We start from the raw sequence: 12,926 nt of genomic DNA on the forward strand, positions 1-12,926 counted from the left end.
GCATGAACGTAACAATATTTTTAAATGTGATGAGGTTTTCTGCCTCTACCACCCTTTCAGAGTGTTCCAAACACCCACCACCCTCTGGGTGAAAAATAATTCTCTTCAACACTCCTCTAATTCTTCTGTCAATTATTTTAAATCTTTGCACGCTGGTTATTGACATCTCTGCTAAGGAAAATGGTTCATTCTTATCTACCCTATCTAGACCCCCCATAATTCTATACACCTCAATTAAATCTCCCCTCCGTTTCCTCTGTTCCGCAAAAAACCCCAGCCTATCCAATCTTCCCTCAGCTAATGAAGGATAGTATTCTATATGCTTTCTTAACCACTTTATCTACCTGACCTGGTACCTTCACGGATCTGTGCACATGCACTCCAAGGTCCCTCTGTTCCTCTACACTTCTCGGTATCCACCATTTATTGTGTATTCCCTTGCCTTGTTTGCCCTCGCCAAATGCATTACCTTACATTTCTCCGGATTGAACTTCATTTGCCACTTTTCTGCCTACCTGACCCATCCGTTGATATCTTCCTGCAGTCTACGGCTTTCTTCTTCACTATCAACCACACAGCCAATTTTTGTATCATCAAATTTCTTAATCATGCCCCCCACATACAAGTCAAAATCATTGATATATACTTTGAAGAGCAAGGGACCTAGTACTGAGCCCTACTGATCCCCACTAGAAACCCACTAAAGATGTGGCTGATGACACCTGGGAGCAGCCCTACCATTTTTCTGCGAACCAAGTGCTGAAGTGAAATATGCTGCACTTTAATGAAAACAAGAGTAGACCATATGACCCCTCGTGCTTGCTCTGGCATTCATTATGATCCCAGCTGATCTGTCTCAACTCCACTTTCCTGCCAGACCCCTTCAGAATCAATTAGGTTTCAATGAGATCACCTCTGATTCTTCTAAACGCCAGCAAGTATAGGCCCAATTTACTCAGCCTCTCATCATAGGACAACATTATTCAAGAAGGGTAGCATGGATAAACCAGGTAATTACAGGTCAGTGAGTCTAACATCAATGGTAGGGAAACTATTGGAAACAATTCTGAGGGACAAGATTAATCTCCACTTGGAGAGGTAGGGATTAATCAAGGATAGTCAGCATAGCTTTGTCAGGGGGAGATTGTGTCTAACAAACTTGCTAGAATTCTTTGAGGAGGTGACTTGATGTGTAGATGAGGGTAAAGCAGTTGATGTAGTCCACATGGACTTCAGTAAGGCTTTTGATAAGGTCCCCCATGGTAGATTGGTTAAGAAGGTAAGAGCCCATGGGATCCAGGGCAATTTGGCAAATTGGATCCAAAATTGGCTTCGTAGCAGGAGGCAGAGTGTGATGGTCGATGGTTGCTTTTGCGATTGGAACTCAGTGACCAGTGGTGTACCACAGGGATCGGTGCTGGGAACCTTGCTGTTTGTAGTGTACATTAATGATTCAGACGTGACTATAGGAGGGATGATCAGTAAGTTCGCAGATGACGCAAAAATTGGTGGTGTCATTAATAGTGAGGAGGAAAGCCTTAGATTACAGGACGATATAGTTGGGCTGGTAAGATGGGCAGAGCTGTGGCAAATGGACTTTAATCCTGAGGAGTGTGAGGTGATGCATTTTGGGAAGACTAGCAAGGCAAGGGAAAATACAATGGATGATAGGACCATAGGAAGTACAGAGGGTCAGAGGGACTTTGGTGTACTTGTCCATAGATCATTGAAGGCAGCAGCACAGGTAGATAGGGTGTTTTTTTTTAATACATTCATGGGATGTTGGTGTCACTGGCCAGGCCAGCATTTATTGCCCATCCCTAATTGCCCTTGAGAAGGTGGTCGTGAGCTGCCTTCTTGAAGCGCTGCAGTCCATGTGGGGTAGGTGCACCCATAGTGCTGTTAGGAAGGGAGTTCCAGGATTTTGACCCAGTGACAGTGAAGGAACGACGATATAGTTCCAAGTCAGGATGGTGTGTGACTTGGAGGGGAACTTGCAGGTGGTGGTGTTGCCATGCATTTGCTGCCCTTGTCCTTCTAGTTGGTAGAGGTCGCAGGTTTGAAAGATGATGTCTAAGGAGCCTTGGTGCGTTGCTGCAGTGCATCTTGTAGATGGTACACACTGCTGCCACTGTGCGTCGGTGGTGGAGGGAGTGACTGTTTGTGAATGGGCTGCCAATCAAGCGGGCAGCTTTGTCCTGGATGGTGTCGAGCTTCTTGAGTGTTGTTGGAGCTGCACCCATCCAGGCAAGTGGAGAGTATTCCATCACACTCCTGACTTGTGCCTTGCAGATGGTGGACAGGCTTTGTGGAGTCAGGAGGTGAGTTACTCGCCGCAGGATTCCTAGCCTCTGACCTGCTCTTGTAGCCACGGTATTTTTATGGCTACTGCAGTCAGTTTCTGGTCAATGGTAGCCCCTAGGATGTTGATTGTGGGGGATTCAGCGATGGTAATGCCATTGAATGTCAAGGGGAGATGGTTAGATTCTCTCTTGTAGGAGATGGTCATTGCCCGGCACTTGTGTGGCGCAAATGTTACTTGCCACTTATCAGCCCAAGCCTGGATATTCTCCAAATCTTGCTGCATTTCTACACAGACTGCTTCAGTATCTGAGGAGTCACGAATGGTGCTGAACATTGTGCAATCGTCAGCGAACATCCCCACTTCTGACCTTATGATTGAAGGAAGATCATTGATGAAGCAGCTGAAGATGGTTGGCCTAGGACACTACCCTGAGGAACTCCTGCAGTGATGTCCTGGAGCTCAGATGATTGACCTCCAACAACCACAACCATCTTCCTTTGCGCTAGGTATGACTCCAGCCAGCGGAGGGCTTTCCCTCTGATTCCCATTGACCTCAGTTTTGCTAGGGCTCCTTGATGCCATACTCTGTCAAATGCTGCCTTGATGTCAAGGGCAGTCACTGTCGCCTCACCTCTTGAGTTCAGCTCTTTTGTCCATGTTTGAACCAAGGCTGTAATGAGGTCAGGAGCTGAGTGGCCCTGGCGGAACCCAAACTGAGTGTCACTGAACAGGTTATTGCTAAGCAAGTACTGCTTGATGGCACTGTTGATGACACCTTCCATCACTTTACTGATGATTCAGAGTAGGCTGATGGGGCAGTCATTGGCCGGGTTGGACTTGTCCTGCTTTTTGTGTACAGGACATGCCTGGGCAATTTTCCACATTGCAGGGTAGATGCCAGTGTTGTAGATGTACTGGAACAGCTTGGGCTAGGGGCGCGGCAAGTTCTGGAGCACAGGTCTTCAGTACTATTGCTGGAATATTGTCAGGGCCCATAGCCTTTGCAGTATCCAGTGCCTTCAGTCGTTTCTTGATATCAAGTGGAGTGAATCGAATTGGCTGAAGTCTGGCATCTGTAATGCTGGGGTCTTCAGGAGGAGGCCAAGATGGATCATCAACTCGGCGGCACTTCTGGCTGAAGATTGTTGCAAATGCTTCTGCCTTATCTTTCGCACTGATATGCTGGGCTCCCCCATCATTGAGGATGGGGATATTTGTGGAGCCACCTCCTCCAGTTAGTTGTTTAATTGTCCACCACCATTCACGGCTGGATGTGGCAGGACTGCAGAGCTTAGATCTGATCTGTTGGTTATGGGATTGCTTAGCTCTGTCTATCGAATGCTGCTTACGCAGTTTGGAATGCAGATAGTCCTGTGTTGTAGCTTCACCAGGTTGACACCTCATTTTGAGGTATGCCTGGTGCTGCTCCTGGCATGCCCTCCTGCACTATTCATTGAACCAGGGTTGGTCTCCTGGCTTGATGGTAATGGTAGAGTGGGGGATATGCCGGGCCATGAGGTTGCAGATTGTGGATGAGTACAATTCTGCTGCTGCTGATGGCCCACAGCGCCTCATGGATGCCCAGTTTTGCATTGCTAGATCTGTTTGAAATCTATCCCATTTAGCACAGTGGTAGTGCCACACAACACGAAGGAATGTATCCTCACTGTGAAGGTGGGTGTCTCCACAAGGACTGTGCGGTGGTCACTCCTACCAATACTATCATGGACAGATGCATCTGCAACAGGCAAATTGGTGAGGACGAAGTCAAGTATGTTTTCCCCTCTTGTTGGTTCCCTCACCACCTGCCGCATACCCAGTCTAGCAGCTATGTCCTTTAGGACTCGGCCAGCTCGGTCGGTAGTGGTGTTGGGGACATTGAGGTAGAGTACACAGAGTACATTCTGTGCCTTTGCCACCCTCAGTGCTTCCTCCAAGTGCTGTTCAACATGGAGGAGTACTGACTCATCAGCTGAGGGAGGTGGGGTAGGTGGTAATCAGCAGGATGTTTCTTTGTCCATGTTTGACCTGATACCATGAGACTTCATGGGGTCCAGATTCGATGTTGAGGACACCCAGGGCAACTCCCTCCCTACTGTATACCACTGTGCGGCCACCTCTGCTGGGTCTGTCCTGCCGGTGGGACAGGACATACCCGGAGATGGTGATGGCAGAGTCTGGGACATTGTTAGGTATGATTCCGTGAGTATGACTGTCAGGCTGTTGCTTTACTAGTCTGTGGGACAGTTCTCCCAACTTTGGCACAAGCCCCCAGATGTTAGTAAGGAGGACTTTGCAGGGTCGACAGGGCTGGGTTTGCCATTGTCGTTTCCGGTGCCTAGTTCGATGCCGGGTGGTTCGTCCGGTCTCATTCCTTTTTATTGACTTTGTAGCAGTTAGATAAACTGAGTGGCTTGCTAGGCCATTTCAGAGGGCATATAAGAGTCAAACACATTGCTGTGGGTCTGGAGTCACATGTAGGCCAGACCAGGCAAGGACAGCAGATTTTCTTCCCTCACAGACATTAGTGAACCAGATGGGTTTTTACAACAATCGACAATGGTTTCATGGCCATCATTAGACTAGCTTTTAATTCCAGATTTATTAATTGAATTCAAATTCCACCTTCTGCTGTGGTGGGATTTGAACCCAGGTCCCCAGAGCAATACCCTGGGTCTCTGGGTTACTAGTCCAGTGACAATACCACTAGGCCACCGCCACTGCCTCCCCTTGTTAGAAAGGCATATGGGATACTTGCCTTTATTAGCCAAGGAATAGAATATAAGAGCAGGGAGGTTATGATAGAGCTGTATAAAATGCTAGTTAGGCCACAGCTGGAGTATTGTGTACTGTTCTGGTCACCACACTATCGGAAGGATGTGATTGCACTGGAGAGGGTGCAGAGGAGATTCACCAGGATGTTGCCTGGGCTGGAGCATTTCAGCTATGGCGAGAGACTGGATGGGCTCGGGTTGTTTTCCTTAGAGCAGAGAAGGCTAAAGGGGAACCTGATTGAGGTATGCATGTTACATGCTGCAGCACTGCTAGGATTACCTTTGTTGGCCGTATTGGGCTTACTCTTGGTGGTGAGAATCCTAGCTGAAGCTTGTCCTGCATGCTGATTTAGCCCCAGCCCATTTCATGGTTCACACTGTGTCCCCACTCCCTATCAATTGGGAGACTTTGGGCTTAACTCTCCCCTGGGGTTAGTTTCCTAGAGGTGGGTCAGGGTGGCAATTTCAGGTATTATAGCGGAGGAAAATCTAGCTCATTTTCTTCAACTGTCTGGCTGGATTTTCTGGTCTTGTTGTTTGAGATTAAGTTTACTATCATCTGTAGTGGGTCTTTGTCTTCTAGAAGACAACTATGAATTGAGCCTATAATATGAAGGAATAAAAGAAAATCGCTCACTTCATTTTAAACCACTAACCCTCTCTTTCCTCTTTTCTCCTTGAATATATTGGCAGCACCTTCTTAATATGCTTGAAACTCATATCCATCTGTGCTTAATTGCTGCATTTTTGATCTTCTGTGATCCCTTGCAATAAGCCTATTACGAGAGTATCTTTTTGCATCTTGTTTCATGAAGTCTATCTGGAAATTTAATCCCCAGAGGCCACCTCTTGGTGAATTGTTCAGGGGCTTCACTAACTTGTTTTGGCTGAGTTTGATTGGCTTCCCTCTGGAACTGCTGTAACAAATTCTACAGACATCAGAACTCAATTTTGTTCTTTATCAGCTGATTTATCCTCCTATCAAACTTTTTTTATCATTTGTGAACTTAAGTAATTAATGTCAAAGACTGCATTCTTAGTTGCTGTGCTTTTTAAATGAATTAGGAAGATAGAATTGGTTTTCAGATGTGCTTCACTGCTATCACCTCTGACAGAAATCTTAACTCTATAATAGTCTACTTATCGCAAAGTCACTTCCTAGCTATTCTTAAAACATATATTAATAAATAATACTTGCCAAGCTATTGCAATGTACTTACTTTATCTAGCAATACACTTTAGGCTTGGCCAGTTTTTCTGGCTACTGAGGTCTTTTGCCATGCAAGGGCATTCCTCCTCATCTTGTGAACCACTAGGTTAGTCTTCAGCATTGTATGGAGGATGCAGAATGAAGAAGAAAGATTACAAACCTTGTAGAATTTTCATCCTTGGAAGATAAATATGCTTCTTTGATGAGCAAAATAAGATTTATTTAACAATTGTAATGACATGGAATTTACAATATATATAGGAGACCTAAAATTGTTAAATAGCATTTACTGCTTGAACAGTGCACATGCAAGATTGGGGGAAAAACTAATTGTACTGAAATCAAATGGGATTCTTCCCCATTAAATGGAAGACAAATTGGCCAAAGTTTAGAGCAGCATTGGGAAATAGCTAAGCAGGAAATAGGCAGGGTCCAAATCAAGTGTATTCCAGAAGGGAAAAGGGAATGTATTGAAGGCTGAATTGGGGGATGAGATTAAACTTGAAACTAGAACTAAAAAAGCCTTTAGCATTACTGCATATATAAAGGAAAACTACCAAAACAGAATTTAGAAAGGCGAAGAAGAGGAATGAGAAACAAAATTAGCAACAAATCAATAGAAAGGCTCACGTATAAGCATAGAAGAATACAGGACAGAAGGTGCCCTTTTGGCTCATCATGCCTGTGCCAGCTCTTAGGTAGAGCTATCCAGTTAATTCCACTCCACTGCATGTTCCCTGTAGCCCTGTAAAAGAAAAATAAAATCCCTTCAACTATTTATCCAGTTCTCTCTTAAATGTTACTATTGAATCTGCATTCATCGCTCTTTCAGGCAGTGCATTCCAGATCGTAATAACTCACTGCGTTTAAAAAAAGATGTCCTCCTGTCATCTCTAGTTCTTTTGCCAATCACCTTAAGCAAAGGACTCAGTTTTATTCCCTTACACCCCCACCTCAATGAATTTCATGCTTGGCATGACGTTGATCTCTTCTTCCATTGCCTTCGCCTCTGGGCTCACTTCTTTGACCAGGAGTCCTCTCCCCGACCAGCAGACCCATTCACCCGCCTCCAGCAATCTCCCTCTACCTGGACCCCTCCCTCTGGCCTCTTACCCGCTCTTGATCTTTTCATCGAAAATTGTCGGCGAGACATCGGCCGTCTCAATTTCTCTGCCCCCCTGACTCATTCTAACCTGTCTCCCTCTGAACTTGCCGCACTCTGATCTCTCAGGTTTAACCCCGACATTGTCATCAAACCTGTAGACATGGGTGGTGCTGTTGTTGTCTGGCATACCGATCTCTACCTTGCAGAAGCTCAGCGCCAACTCTCAGCCACTTCTTCCGACTTCCCCCGGACCATGACCCCACCACCGAACATCAAGCTACTGTCCACATGACTGTCACTGACCTCATCTCCTCTGGAGATCTTCCCTCTACAGCTTCCAACCTCATAGTCCCGCAATCCTGGACAGCCCGCTTCTACCTCCTTCCCAAAATCCACGAACAGGACTGTATCGGCAGACCCATTGTTTCAGCCTGTTCCTGCCCCGCTGAACCTATTTCTTCCTATCTTGGCTCTATCTTTTCTCCCCTGGTCCAGTCCCTTCCCACCGACATCGGTGACTGTTCTGACACCCTATGTCATCTTGACAATTTCCAGTTCCCTGGCCCCAATTGCCGCCTCTTCACGATGTACTTCCAATCTCTCTACACCTCCATCCCCCACCAGGACGTCTGAGGGCTCTCTGCTTCTTCCCTGAACAGAGGCCAACCAGTCCCCATCCACCACCACCGTCCCTCGCCTGGCTGAACTTTTTCACACATGGAATAATTTCTCCTTCAACTCCGCTCACTTCCTTCAAGTAAAAGGTGTTGCTATAGGTACTTGCATGGGTCCTGATTATGCCTGTTTTGTGAGATATGGCGAACATTCCTTGCTGCAGTCCTACTCAGGCCCCCTCCCCCAACTCTTTTGCCGGTACATTGATGAATGTATCGGTGTCATTTCCTGCTCCCGCCCTGACCTGGAAAACTTTATCAACTTTGCTTCTAATTTCCACCCTTCTCTCACCTTTACATGGTCCATCTCCGACACGTCCCTTCCCTTCCCTTCCTCGACTTCTCTGTCTCCATCTCTGGGGATAGGCTGTCTACTAATATTCATTATAAGCCCACCGACTCCCATAGCTACCTCGACTACACTTCTCCTGCCTCCTGTAAGGACTCCATTCCATTCTCCCAGTTTCTCCGTCTCCGACGCATCTACTCTGATGATGCAACCTTCCAGGACAGCGCTTCTGATATGCCTCCCTTTTTCCTCAACTGAGGATTCTCCCCACCAGCCCCCCGCGCCTGCGCCCCCCCCTCTCCCCCGGCTGTGGTTGACAGGGCCCTCAACTGTGTCCGGCCCATTTCCCGCACTTCTACTCTCACCCCTTCCCCTCCCTCCCAGAACCGCAACAGGGTTCCCCTTGTCTTCACTTTCCACCCCACCAGCCCCCCCATCCAAAGGATCATCCTCTGCCATTTCCGCCACATCCAGTGTGATGCCACTACCAAACGCATCTTCCCCTCCCCTCCCTCCCCTGTCAGCATTCCGAAGGGATCATTCCCTCCGCAACACCCTGGTCCAGTCCTCCATTACCCCCACCACCTCGTCCCCTTCCCAAGGAACCTTCCCATGCAATCGCAGGAGATGTAATGCCTGCCCATTTACCTCCTCTCTCCTCACTATCCAAGGCCCAAAACACTCCTTTCAGGTGAAGCAGCAATTTACTTGTACTTCTTTCAATTTAGTATACTGTATTCACTGCTCACAATGTGGTGTCCTCTACATTGGGAAGACCAAACACAGATTGAGTGATCGCTTTGCGGAACACCTCCGCTCAGTCCGAAAGCATGACCCCGAGTCATAGAGTGATACAGCACTGAAACAGGCCCTTCGGCCTACCAAGTCTGTGCCAACCAACAACCACCCATTTATACTGAGCTTCCGGTTGCTGGCCATTTTTAAAAAAAATTCATTCATGGGATGTGGGCGTCACTGGCCAGGCCAGCATTTATTGCCCATCCCTAAAGTCGTGGTGAGCTGCCTTCTTGAGCCACTGCAGTCCATGTGGGGTAGGTACACCCACAGTGCTAGCAGTTAGATACAACTGAGTGGCTTGCTAGGCCATTTCAGAGGGCATGTAAGAGTCAACCACATTGCTGTGGGTCTGGAATCACATGTAGGCCAGACCAGGTAAGGACAGCAGATTTCCTTCCCGAAAGGACATTAGTGAACCAGATGGGTTTTTACAACGATCGACAATGGATTCATGGCCATCATTAGACTAGCTTTTTTAAATTCCAAATTTATCAATTGAATTCAACACACCACCTTGCTCTCATGCCCACATCTCTGTCCTGGGCTTGCTGCAGTGTTCCAGTGAACATCAACACAAGCTCGAGGAACAGCATCTCATTTTTCGATTAGGCATGCTACAGCCTGCCGGACTGAACATTGAGTTCAATAATTTCAGAGCATGATGGGCCCCCCTTTTTATTTTTAGTTATTTTTTTTCTTTTTTCTTTGTTTATTTTATTTTAATTTGTTTAGTTTGTTTCTACTGTGCCTACCCACTTTTTTTTCATGTTTGTGCTTTGGGTCAGGGCTGTTCATTTTTGTGCCAGTTAACACCCTTCTGCATTAACACCTTGTCTTTCACCATACCAGTAACAAACCGTTTGCCTTTGTTCCATGATCTTCTGGTCAGTTATTCTCTGTGACCTAGTCCTATCAACACTTCTTTTGTTATCAATTGATTGCAAAATATTCAGCACCATTCGTGACTCCTCAGGTACTGAAGCTGTCCGTGTGGAAATGCAGCAAGACTTGGCAATATCCAGGCTTGGGCTGATAAGTGGCAAGTAAAATTCACGCCACACAAGTGCCAGGCAATGACCATCTCCTACAAGAGAGAGTCTAACCATCTCCCCTTGACATTCAATGGCATTACCATCGTTGAATCCCCCACTATCAACATCCTACGGGCTACCATTGACCAGAAACTGAACTGGAGTAGCCATATAAATACCGTGGCTACAAGAGCAGGTCAGAGGCTAGGAATCCTGCGGCGAGTAACTCACCTCCTGACTCCCCAAAGCCTGTCCACCATCTACAAGGCACAAGTCAGGAGTGTGATGGAATACTCTCCACTTGCCTGGATGGGTGCAGCTCCAACAACACTCAAGAAGCTCGACACCATTCAGGACAAAGCAGCCCGCTTGATTGTCACCCCATCTACAAACATTCACTCCCTCCACCACCGACACACAGTGGCAGCAGTGTGTACCATCTACAAGATGTACTGCAGCAACGCACCAAGGCTCGTTAGACAGCACCTTCCAAACCCACGACCTCTACCAACTAGAAGGACAAGGGCTGCAAATGCATGGGAACACCACCACCTGCAAGTTCCCCTCCAAGTCACACACCATCCTGACTTGGAACTATATCGCTGTTCCTTCACTGTCACTGGGTCAAAACCCTGGAACTCCTTTTCCAACAGCACTGTGGGTGTACCTACCCCCCATGGACTGCAGCAGTTCAAGAAGGCAGCTCACCACCACCTTCTCAAGGGCAATTGGGGATGGGCAATAAATGCTGGCCTGGCCAGCGATGTCCACATCCCATGAATAAATTTTTTAAAAACTCAATCCTCCCCCGCTTTATTTGCTTAAAACCTATTACATTTCTAATATTCGCCAGTTCTGATGAAGGGTCGCTGACCTGGAACGTTAACTCTGCTTCTCTCTCCACAGATGCTGCCAGACCTGCTGAGTATTTCCAACAGTTCTTGTTTCTATTTCAGATTTCCAGCATCTGCAGTATTTTGCTTTTACCTTAAATCTGTGTCCTCTAATGAATAACACTCTATCACTGGAAACCATTTCTCTACTTATTATTTTGTCAATTCCCTTCGCAATTTTGACCAACTCTTCATAAATAAATAACCACTAGGACAAATGCAGGTTAATTAAGGAAAGCCAGCATGGATTTGTCATGGGAAAATCGTGTTTAACTAATTTGCCTGAGATTTTTGAAAGGGTAACAGAGAGGGTTGATGAGGGTAATGTTGTTGGTGTGGTATACATGGACTCCCAAAAGGCATTTGATACAGTGCTGCACAACAGACTTGTGAGCAAAGTTATAGCTCATGGAATAAAAATGACCGTAGCAACATGGAAACAAAATTGGCTGAGTGATAGCAAACAGAGAGTAGTGATTACTGGAAGTTGTTCGGACTGGAGCAAGGTTTGTAGTGGAGTTCCCCAGGGTTCAGTGTTGGGACCCTTGCCATTCCTATATATATTAATGACCTAGACCTTGGTGTACAGGGCCCAATTTCAAAATTTGCAGATGGTACGAAACTTGGAAGCATTGTGAGCAGTGAGGAGGATAGTATAGAACTTCAAAAGGACATAGCCAAGTTGGTGGAATGGGCAGACAAGTGGCAGCAGGAGGCAGTGGCGTAGTGGTATTGTCACTGGACTAGTAACCCAGAGACCCAGGGTATTGCTCTGGGGACATGGGTTCGAATCCCACCACAGCATAAATCTGGAATTAAAAGCTAGTCTAATGATGGCCATGAAACCATTGTCAATTGTTGTAAAAACCCATCTGGTTCACTCATGTCCTTTAGGGAAGGAAATCTGCTGTCCTTATCTGGTTTGGCCTACATGAGACTCTTAAATGCCCTCTGAAACAGTCCAGCGAGCACTCAGTTGTATCTAACTTCTACGAAATCAATAAGGAATGAAACCGGTGGACCACCCGCATCGACCTAGGCAACAGAAACGACAACGGCAAACCCAGCCCTGTCAACTGTGCAAAGTACTCCTTACTAACATCTGGGGGCTTGTGCCAAAGTTGGAAGAGCTGTCCCACAGACTAGTCAAACAACAGCCTGGTATAGTCTTACTCACGGAATCATACCATTACAGGCAATGTCCCAGGCCCGCCATTACCATCCCCGGGTATGTCCTGTCCTACAAACAGTACAGACCCAACAGAAGTGGCGGCACATTAGGGAGGGAGTTACCCTAGGAGTCCTCAATATTCACTCGGGACCCCAAGAGGTCGCATGGTATCAGGTCAAACATGGGCAAGGAAACCTGCTGATTAGCACCTACTGCCCTTCCTCAGCTGATGAATCAGTACTCCTCCATGTTGAACAGCACTTGGAGGAAACACTGAGGGTGGCAAGGGCGCAGCATGTACTCTGGGTGAGGAACATTAATGTCCATCACCAAGAGTGGCCTGGTAGCACCACTACTGACCGAACTGGCCAAGTCTTAAAGGACATAGCTGCTAGACTGGGTCTGCGGCAGATGGTGAGGGAACCAACAAGAGGGAAAAACATACTTGATCACATCCTCACCACGTATAATCATCTGTCCATGACAGTATTGGTAGGAGTGACCACTGCACAGTCCTTGTGGAGACGAAGTCCCACCTTCGCATTAAGGATACCCTCCGTCGTGTTGTGTGGCACTACCACTGTGCTAAATAGGATAGATTTCGAACAGATCTAGCAATGCAAAACTGGGCTCCATGAGGTGCTGTGGGCCATCGGCAGCAGCAGATTTGTACTCA

At 46.9% G+C, this 12,926-nt stretch overlaps 1 protein-coding gene and 1 long non-coding RNA gene across 9 annotated transcripts in view; one reads left to right on the top strand and one right to left on the bottom strand.

Moving 5' to 3' along the window:
* The window catches only part of LOC137373803 (E3 ubiquitin-protein ligase pellino homolog 2), a 416,880-nt gene that overhangs the window by 260,365 nt on the left and 143,589 nt on the right, over positions 1 to 12,926 (top strand). The gene's annotated exons all lie outside the window — the stretch shown is intronic.
* LOC137373804 (uncharacterized) overlaps positions 1 to 12,926 on the bottom strand; it is a 29,482-nt gene that overhangs the window by 10,375 nt on the left and 6,181 nt on the right. The window contains exons 2-3 of one of the 2 annotated variants that reach the window (XR_010975703.1): positions 6,920 to 7,034; positions 6,300 to 6,401 (exon numbers count right to left, since the gene is read on the bottom strand). This is a non-coding gene — a long non-coding RNA (uncharacterized lncRNA). The remainder of the gene's footprint in view (positions 1 to 6,299; positions 6,402 to 6,919; positions 7,035 to 12,926) is intronic. The other variant, XR_010975702.1, reaches the window with a different exon arrangement.

Source organism: Heterodontus francisci, chromosome 9 (genome assembly GCF_036365525.1).
Source record: "Heterodontus francisci isolate sHetFra1 chromosome 9, sHetFra1.hap1, whole genome shotgun sequence".
Taxonomy (NCBI): Eukaryota; Metazoa; Chordata; class Chondrichthyes; order Heterodontiformes; family Heterodontidae; genus Heterodontus; species Heterodontus francisci.